Here is an 8,573-nt window from a genome sequence, read left to right as displayed (position 1 = left end):
TCACTGTAACATACTTAATTTGCTTATTCATTCAATGTGTATTCCTAATTCTATGTTTTTTATCATACGATGTCGTATTGCTGCGCATTCGAGGTGTGTAAACCACTCAAAAGTTGTGCATGTGATTTGGTACTTTGTACATATTTAGTTGTTGTGATTACATTTATTCTCAGCGTATGAGTATAGATGCTCACATGAAGGGCTTCACTTCAGAAGCTTTTGTTAATAGCACACTTATTAGTATCTATGGTAAATGTGGCGCTTGTAGCCCTGGTAGGCAACTCTCTTGTGGATATGTATGGGAAATTTGGCTCCCTTGCGGAAGCGCATCATGTTTTCAACAACTTACCCATTCGTGATGCAGTCTTTTGGACTGCCCTCATTACAGGCTACTCCGAACATGGTTTTGGTGAGGAAGTGCTCACATGTTTCAAGCTTATGCAACAAGGGGGTGTGTCTGCAGATGCTGTAACTTATGTTCTTTGCTTGAAAGCATGTGGTAGTGTAGGACCACTGGACACAGGTCAGAAGATACATTCAGAAGTAGCTCAAAAAGGATTGGAGAGTGAGCTTTATGTTGGAAACAAACTGGTAGACATGTATGGCAGAAGTGGCTTACTTGCTGAAGCACACCGTGTCTTTGACATGCTGCCAGTTCATGATGTAATCTCATGGAATGCATACATTTCAGGATACGCTGAACTTGGAGCTTGGGGGATTTTTTCTGGGACTAGTGGATCTGGCATACGACATTTTTGGATGAGGATTCAGAGGGTCTAAAAAAGGAAGAAAAGCAAAAGGTTAATTTTGGGAGGGAAAAAGCAGATTCGAAAAAAGATGAGAGATTGAATTGGGGGAAAGAGGAAAAGAACGCAGGGGAATCAAGGAGAAAAATAGCTGGAGAGGAAGGGGAATCATCGAAAAAGCTCTGCAATTTGGGGGCACGGGGAGAGGATTGGAAGGGAAACAGTGACGAGGAGGAAGGGAGCTTAGAGGAAAGAAAGAGGAGTGCTTGTTGCATTCCTGGGGGGAAAAAATTACCAGTAGAGGACTGGTGAGCTCCAGAGGCAGAAACGAGCAGGTCCTTGGATCAGCTCTTGCTGCCTTGTCTCTCTAGCTTTCTTGCCTTCTGCGCTGTGACAGAACTGAAGAAGCATGGCGAGTTCGGAAGGATACGATGCTTGCGTTTACGATGCCAAGATGGAGCAAATACAGCATATTAAACACATGAACTTTTATTTAATTGGTCAGCCTGACTGCAGACAGGGAAGAAATAAGCTCAACTTGGAATGAGGTCTGTGAGAGTTTTGATGAAATGGGACTACATGAAAATCTTCTGAGAGGCATCTATGCATATGGTTTCGAGAAGCCATCTGCTATACAACAGAGAGGAATAGTGCCCTTTGTCAAGGGCTTCGACGTTATTCAACAGGCACAATCTCGAACTGGGAAGACTGCCACAATTTTGCTCTGGGATCCTACAGCAGCTTGACTATAGCTTGTTTGAATGTTAGGCGCTTGTTCTGGCACCTACCCGAGAACTTTCACAGTAGATTGAAAAAGTTAAGCGAGCTCTGGGAAACTACTTGCACGTGAAAGTTCATGCGTGTGTTGGTGGTACAAGTGTTAGAGAGGACATTCGGATTCTTCAGACTGGAGTACATGTTGTTGTTGGTACTCCTGGCCACGTGTATGACATGCTTCGACGTGGTTCTCTTCGTCCAGATTACATCAAAATGTTTGTTCTGGATGAAGCCGATGAGATGCTGTCTCGAGGTTTCAAGGATCAGATTTATGACATCTTTCAGTTGCTTCCACAAAAGCTACAAGTTGGAGTATTCTCAGCAACCAAGGCCACTGAACCTGCAGGGCTAGTTCCAGTTTTTTAGGAGTGGAGCAAAATGTTTTGAGCTTGTTGGTGATTCATCATAGCTTCCATTCAGTGAAATTTATGTTAAACTGTTTGACAGAGACACCTTTACAGCAGATGATCCTCTGGGGGCTGTTGTGGTTCCATTGAACAAAGTGTTTGTGAAAGGATTTCTAACTGCCAATCTCTTACAAAGTACTCGGGAAACAAGGACAACCACAGGGAGAAGTCCAAGCAGGCTTTAAATTTGATGTCCAAGGTGGAGTTTCAAGACAAATTCAGTGCCTTTGACTATAAAGTTTGGTCTCACAATTGAAGATGTGCTTTCTCTTTCTGCTATCAAGGCTGCTTATTGTTCCACAGGATTTGTTGAGTCAATGATTTAAAGAGTTCCAAGAGAAGCTTCATAGGGATTCAGACTACATGAAAAATTCGTTGATATGAGTCTTTGTCTTTGTCAAGACGTTTATTGAAGATGCTCCTAATCAGATGTAGCTGATTGTATGTCTCATATTATCTGAAATTAAGCTTTCAAATTGAATCTAATCTCGCTAGATTGATCTTCTATCTTGAAATTTATCAAGGTCTTCTGTAGACGCGACTTTTCTTTCGAAAATCCTTCGACATCTTTGGTGAACCCGACGTGAAAGCGTCGCAGAAATTTCAGGATGGGAGATTCTTCAGCCTCTTTTTCAGCCTCTTCTACAATTCCAGCTGCGTCTACTTCAGCTCCATCTATGACTGCTGCGTCAAGTACTTCAACGGAGAATCTAAAACAGATTTTGCAGAATATGTCCATGTATATGCAGCTCCAAAATCAGCAAACACAAATGTATATGCAGCAGCAACAACAATTGCATCAACAGCAGTTGTCTCAGCAAAGGCAACTCTATTCGGAGCAGGAGAATGCAAACAGCGTGACTAAGGCTATTGAAGCAGTTGAGAGTGAGAAGAAGCTATTTGACGAGCGTAATGTTTCAGCATATTTGAAGACATATGAGATCAAGATGGGGTTTTTTGGAGTTCCTGCTAGACTTATGAGTAAGTACTTCTTTCGTCTTGTCACACCTGCTTTGAGGACAAAGGTGACTGATCTTTTTATTCAAAACACACATTGGCAAGATTTTAAGAAGGCTCTAAAAGAAGAATACTTCCTTGAGGACTTTGGTATGGCTACTCGGCGGTCATTCCGAGAGTGGGTCTACATGCCAAACAAAGGTCTTGCTGCTTCGGAGTTGATTCGAGAATTTGAAGAGAGGTATAGTCAGCTTGATGCCATTGAACAAAGAGCTTTGGATGTTGAAAAAGTTGAGCTTTTCTTGCAAGCTGCAGATCCTGCTCTTCAGGAAGAATTGGGAGAACTTCTTGAGGATCGCACGAAGCCTATGGGTCTTAAAACTGATTGGCAGGATGCTCAGGATGCAGTCTCGACTTTGACCAAGAGGAGGATATGGAAGACTCGCCTACAGAATGGTTCCATGACACCTACACCATCATCTGCTCCTATGCCTACTTCTATCCTGTTATTTCTTCTCCTCCTCAGCCAGTTTCTTGGCCTATGCCAGTGCCTACTGTTTCTACTCCACCTATTCCTCCTGTTCCACGACCGATGCCTACACCTTCTGCTCCAAAACCATCCGCTCCATCGGTGCCTACCTCTCTTGATGACATAATCAAAGGCATCACAGATTTGACACTTGAGTCGGTCAAAGCGGAGTTGGTGGGTAAGTTGAAGGAGCAGTTTGCTTCAACTGTGCCTACTACTTCTTCTAGTGCTCCTACTGCACCTAGGAGTGCTCCTAGTGCACCTAGGAGAGATCGGAGATGTATTTGGTGTGATACTATGGAGCATCAGCATTGCAGGGATTGTGACTCTTTCCAGGATGCAAGGAGGCAGAATTTGGTATATTGGGGGCAAGATGGTAAGATTTGGTTGACTGAGACAGGAGCTCCACTTGCTACCAACTTTGGTAAAGGTGGAATGAAAAAGTTAGTGGAGGATATGGCTGCACGTACTTCTTATGTGACAGCTAGAGGTGATGCTTCTGCATATGGAGTACAGATTGAGAAGGGATCAGAGACTCAGTCAGCGCTATGGACTTATGCTATGGAGACTGCAAACAAGGGGAAAATTCAGCAAACTGTTTTGACTAGTGCACGCTCTAGCATCAGATCAGAGACAGGTTGGGACTCGCCTATTGACAGGTATTCTATTTATGCTTATTTGGCTAAATCTCATGGTGCAGATGTATTTGTTGAGGAGAAGCGTAAGAGGGATGAAGAAAATCCAAGTGCAGCTAAGAAGACTAGAGGGGGTGAGTTTGTTACTCCACCTACTGCAGGACCGTCTTCGAGACCAGGGCCAGATCGACAGATGGAGGATGCTCAAAAGAGAGAAAAGAGGCAAGAGCCTAGAGAGAGAAAGCAGTCAGGATTCAGATTGATGTCCGATATTGAGACATCTACAGACATGAAGAAAATCTTTAATGATAAGATACTTGGCAGTGAGGTGACTTTCACTATTTCTGAGATTTTGGGCATCTCAAAAAGAGAGTTTCAGGATCAGTTTCAGGAGGTCCTGAAGAGGAAAAGACATGCATTGGCTACCACTGATACACAGGGAGTTTTGATTGGAGAGTTGGATGAGGATGAGGATGAGGTTATGGTTGATAATGCTTCTGTTTTTCCGCAGGTAGAGAAGAGGGTTCAGCCTATACATTATGCTGAAATTGATGAGCCTGTTTTGATACCGCGTAGTCACTTTTCGCGGAGCCATTGGGCTAGGGCAACTACAAAGACGGTGGTAAAGATTGGAGAGAAACAGGTGCCTTATGTTGCATTGGTTGATCATGGTTCAAAGATTAATCTCATAGTTCGTGGAGTTTATGAGAGTAACAGATGGCCTATGGATGTAGAGCATGGGTGGCGTATGAGAGCCGCCAATAATACTGCAGGTGATTTATATGCTGCTTGCCCTAGTGTCAGGGTTTCTATTGGTGATGTAGAGGAGGATTTTCATTTCTTTGTGCAGGATTCATGCTCTTATCCCATAATTCTTGGACAGCCATTCATTACAGAGATGCATATGGAAGCAAAGGTCATGGATGATGGATCTGCTTATGCACGGATTCGCAGTAAAGATGGTATGAGAGTAGTTCAATTTATGACTGTATGTGTGAACCATGTTAGAAACAGGGATACTCTCAGAGATGCACCCTTACCCACTGTGAGGGATTCGGGTTTTCATTAGGTACCGCCGTTTCGCGAGACGACGGTGGTACAGAGGAGAGGAGATTGGAGTTCTCGCCTCCTGGCAGCAGTGTTTTCTCCTCCGGTTATGTTGGGATTTCAGCAAACAGTTCAATGAGTTATCAGAAGACTTCTAGGTTGCCTAGAGCTGCCAGGCAGTATATATGCAGGAAGGAGAAAAATTTGAAAAATGCAGGAATTTTGGAGGATGATGAGCACATAGATGGGATGTATGACAGTGTGATTTGTGCAGATACGATGACAGAAATGGGAGATATGCTGAAAACTGATATGCTGAATTGTCATGGTAATGTATTAGTGTAGTCCCTGGACATGTTTCATGAAATTGCAGATTTTATGTCATAGATTGAGTTAGAGACTGAGGTAACTCAGCAAAGAGTGTTGAGTGCTGAAGAAATTCAACAAACAGAGTTTCCAGCTGGTTATGATCAGCTTTCAGAGAGACAGAGGGCTGAAAATTTTCAGCCAACAGAGTTTACTGCTGAAATATTTCAGCATTCAGAGTTTGGGGCTGTTCCTATGCAGTCCATAGAGCAGAGGGCTGAGAATATTCAGCCATTGGAGTGCAGAATTGCTGATTTACAGCAAGGTTTATGTAATGCAGAAGAGCATAATGAAGCCAGGGTTGACACGAAATACAAAACTGTGGATAAGAAGGTGAAGCCGGTTGCTGTACCGCTTCCATCTGACAGTGATCAGCAAATAGAGAGGGCTGCTAAACAGCAAATTTTGAGGAATCCGGAGCATATTGGTCATAAATTTTCAGCAGAGACACTTGCTCAATTGAAAATTGGAAATGGTGATTTCTTGTTACCCATGGAGAAGCAATGCTTTCAGGAGATGATTGAGCGTCATGGAAGGGGATTTGCTTTTTTCCCACATGAGATTGGTTGTGTGAATCCTGATATTGTTGCTTCTATGGTCATTTTTACTATTCCCCATATCCCATGGAATCTCCGACCTATTCCAGTGCCTAAAGCACATTTGCCAAAGCTGATTGATTTATTGAATGAGAAAATCAGGATGGGAATCCTTGAGCCTTCATCTGCACCATACTCAAAAAGGTGGTTTACAGTTCCAAAGAAGAATGGTACTCTCCGATTTATTCAGGACATGCAGCCAGTGAACAGAGTTACTATCAGGAATGTTGGTATAGGTCCAGTTGTGGATGAGTTTGCAGAGGCATTTGCTGGACGTGCCATCTATTCTTTGGGTGATTTGTATTCAGGTTATGATCAGTTTCAGCTGGCTTTGGAAAGCAGGGACATAACCACCATGAGAACTCCTATTGGGCTTGTGAGGATGTGTACCTTGCCTCAAGGTGCCACTAATTCTGTTGCGCATATGATGAATGCCATGCATAAGGCCCTTCGTGATTACATACCTCAGCTCACTATGCCTTTCTTGGATGATGTGCCCATTAAGGGGTGTGCAAAAGAAGAGAAGAATGAGAGCCTAAATGAGAAGGGATGCAGATACTTTGTGGCTGATCATATTTGAGCATGTGAGAAGATTTTGGCCAGGTTAGAAGAAGTGAACTTGACACTTTCAGGGCAAAAATCTGTTTTTGGAGTGAATGAGGTTGTCATTGTTGGGCATATGTGTGGATATTATGGTAGGAAACCTTCACCTGATAAGGTGAATGCTATAGGCAAGATTGCTGAGTATTGCTCTACTACTTCAGAGGTACGGAGATTCATTGGTGCTTGTGTGTTTTATATGATTTGGATACCTCATTTTGCACACATACCAGATTGTTTGTATCAGCTGCTTCGAAAGAGGCAGAAATTTTATTGGGATGAGAGTCACACTAGAGCCATGCGGAAATTGAAGAAGTTATTGCAGAATGCTCCTACTCTCAGAAAAGCGGATTATAATTGTGATAGGCCTATTGTATTGACAGTTGACACTAGTCCAATTGGCATAGGTTGGGCTGTGGGTCAAGATGATGCAGATGGAAATAGGTATGCTATTCGGTTTGGGGTGAAAGTCCTAAACGAGAGACAGAGGAGATATCCGCAAATCAAGAGGGAGTTATTGGGGATTGTCACGGCTCTCAAATGTGACAAGGAGTACTTTATTGGAGCTTCAGTTGTGGTAGAGACAGATTGCTTGCCATTGATTGGTATGATCACGAGTTGCTCTACTCCGGATAAAGCCATGTTGAGATGGATTGCATACATCAAGTCATTAAATCCGAAATTTAAACACATATCAGGGAAGGATAATCCAGTGGAAAATATGTTATCTAGAGCCAGATATGATGATGAGGAGACTCTACTTGCAGAAGAGGATGATGCAGAAATTTCAGCCACTATGGTTGATCATGTTTGTCATGTCTATGATATTGTGGCTTTCACAGAAGAGCTCTATGTTGGATATTGGTTACAGATTAGCAGGTACCTTAGTACACTAAGCAAAAGAGATGAATGGACAGATGAAGAGTTCAAGAAGATTAGAAGGAAAGCCTATGGTTATTTTCTCAAGGACGGATTTCTTTGGAAGCATCCGAAGAAAAGAGGCGGATTACCTTTGCGGGTTGTCTGCGATAGAGAGACACAGTTACAGGTGATGAGGGAGTTTCATGAGAGTCCTTGGGCTGGTCATAGAGGAGTATGGGCTACTTATGAGAAAATCAAGGAGAAATATTGGTGGAAAGGCATGTATAGAGATGTTTTTCACTTTGTTGAGACTTGCAGAGACTGCCAGATGTATTCAGTAGTGCGTCATCGAGATGAGCTTCATCCGACCTATCCACTATGCATTCATTATAAGTGGGTAGTTGATTTGGTTACCATGCCTATGGGTCTATGGCAGATGAGATACATTGTTTTGGCTAGAGAGGATCTTACTAATCATGTTGAGGGCAGATCTTTGAGAACGAAGACCACTAGTGCAGTGTGTAAGTTCTTATTGGAGGAAATTTTCTGCAGGTATGGTTGTGTGGGTAAGATCACTGCGGATCGTGGTGAATTGGATGCAGATGAAGCTAGGGAGTTTTTCTCTCAGCTAGGAATCAAATTGGCTCTAACCACAGCATATAATCCAGAGGGAAATGGAAAGAGTGAAAGAGGGCATTCGCCGATAGTGAAAGCATTAGCCAAAGCATGCAGAGGACGGATTGGAGAATGGCCGAGACTTCTTCCATTTGCTTTGTGGGCTGATCATACGACTCATAGTGTTACCACCGGATATATGCCTGCAGAGTTGATGTATGGTCAGAAACCTGTTATGCCGATTGAGACTTGTGCTTTGACTTGGTCAGTTTTACCTTGGCAGGAGGATTTGTCGAGAGAAGAGCTCTTAGCTCTTCGGATTCGACAGTTGGAGAGGAGACCTGAGGATATTCAGCTAGCTATTGACAGGTTGAAGGTTGCTAGACTAAGGAATAAGGACAAGTTTGACAGCAGGCATCGCTTGCGGCCAAGAGCAA

At 43.1% G+C, this 8,573-nt stretch overlaps 2 pseudogenes; both read left to right on the top strand.

The window, feature by feature from the left end:
- The first annotated feature begins 246 nt into the window (after positions 1-246).
- Positions 247-780, top strand: LOC148033601 (pentatricopeptide repeat-containing protein At2g34400 pseudogene; annotated as a pseudogene).
- A 375-nt stretch (positions 781-1,155) lies between these two features.
- LOC148033600 (eukaryotic initiation factor 4A-13 pseudogene) lies at positions 1,156-2,115 on the top strand (annotated as a pseudogene).
- Positions 2,116-8,573: the final 6,458 nt, after the last annotated feature.

This window comes from Lygodium microphyllum, chromosome 7, assembly GCF_053477565.2.
Source record: "Lygodium microphyllum isolate KBCC chromosome 7, Lygodium_microphyllum_v1.1.10, whole genome shotgun sequence".
NCBI classification, from domain to species: Eukaryota; Viridiplantae; Streptophyta; class Polypodiopsida; order Schizaeales; family Lygodiaceae; genus Lygodium; species Lygodium microphyllum.
This window is presented reverse-complemented; position numbering and strand designations above follow the sequence as displayed.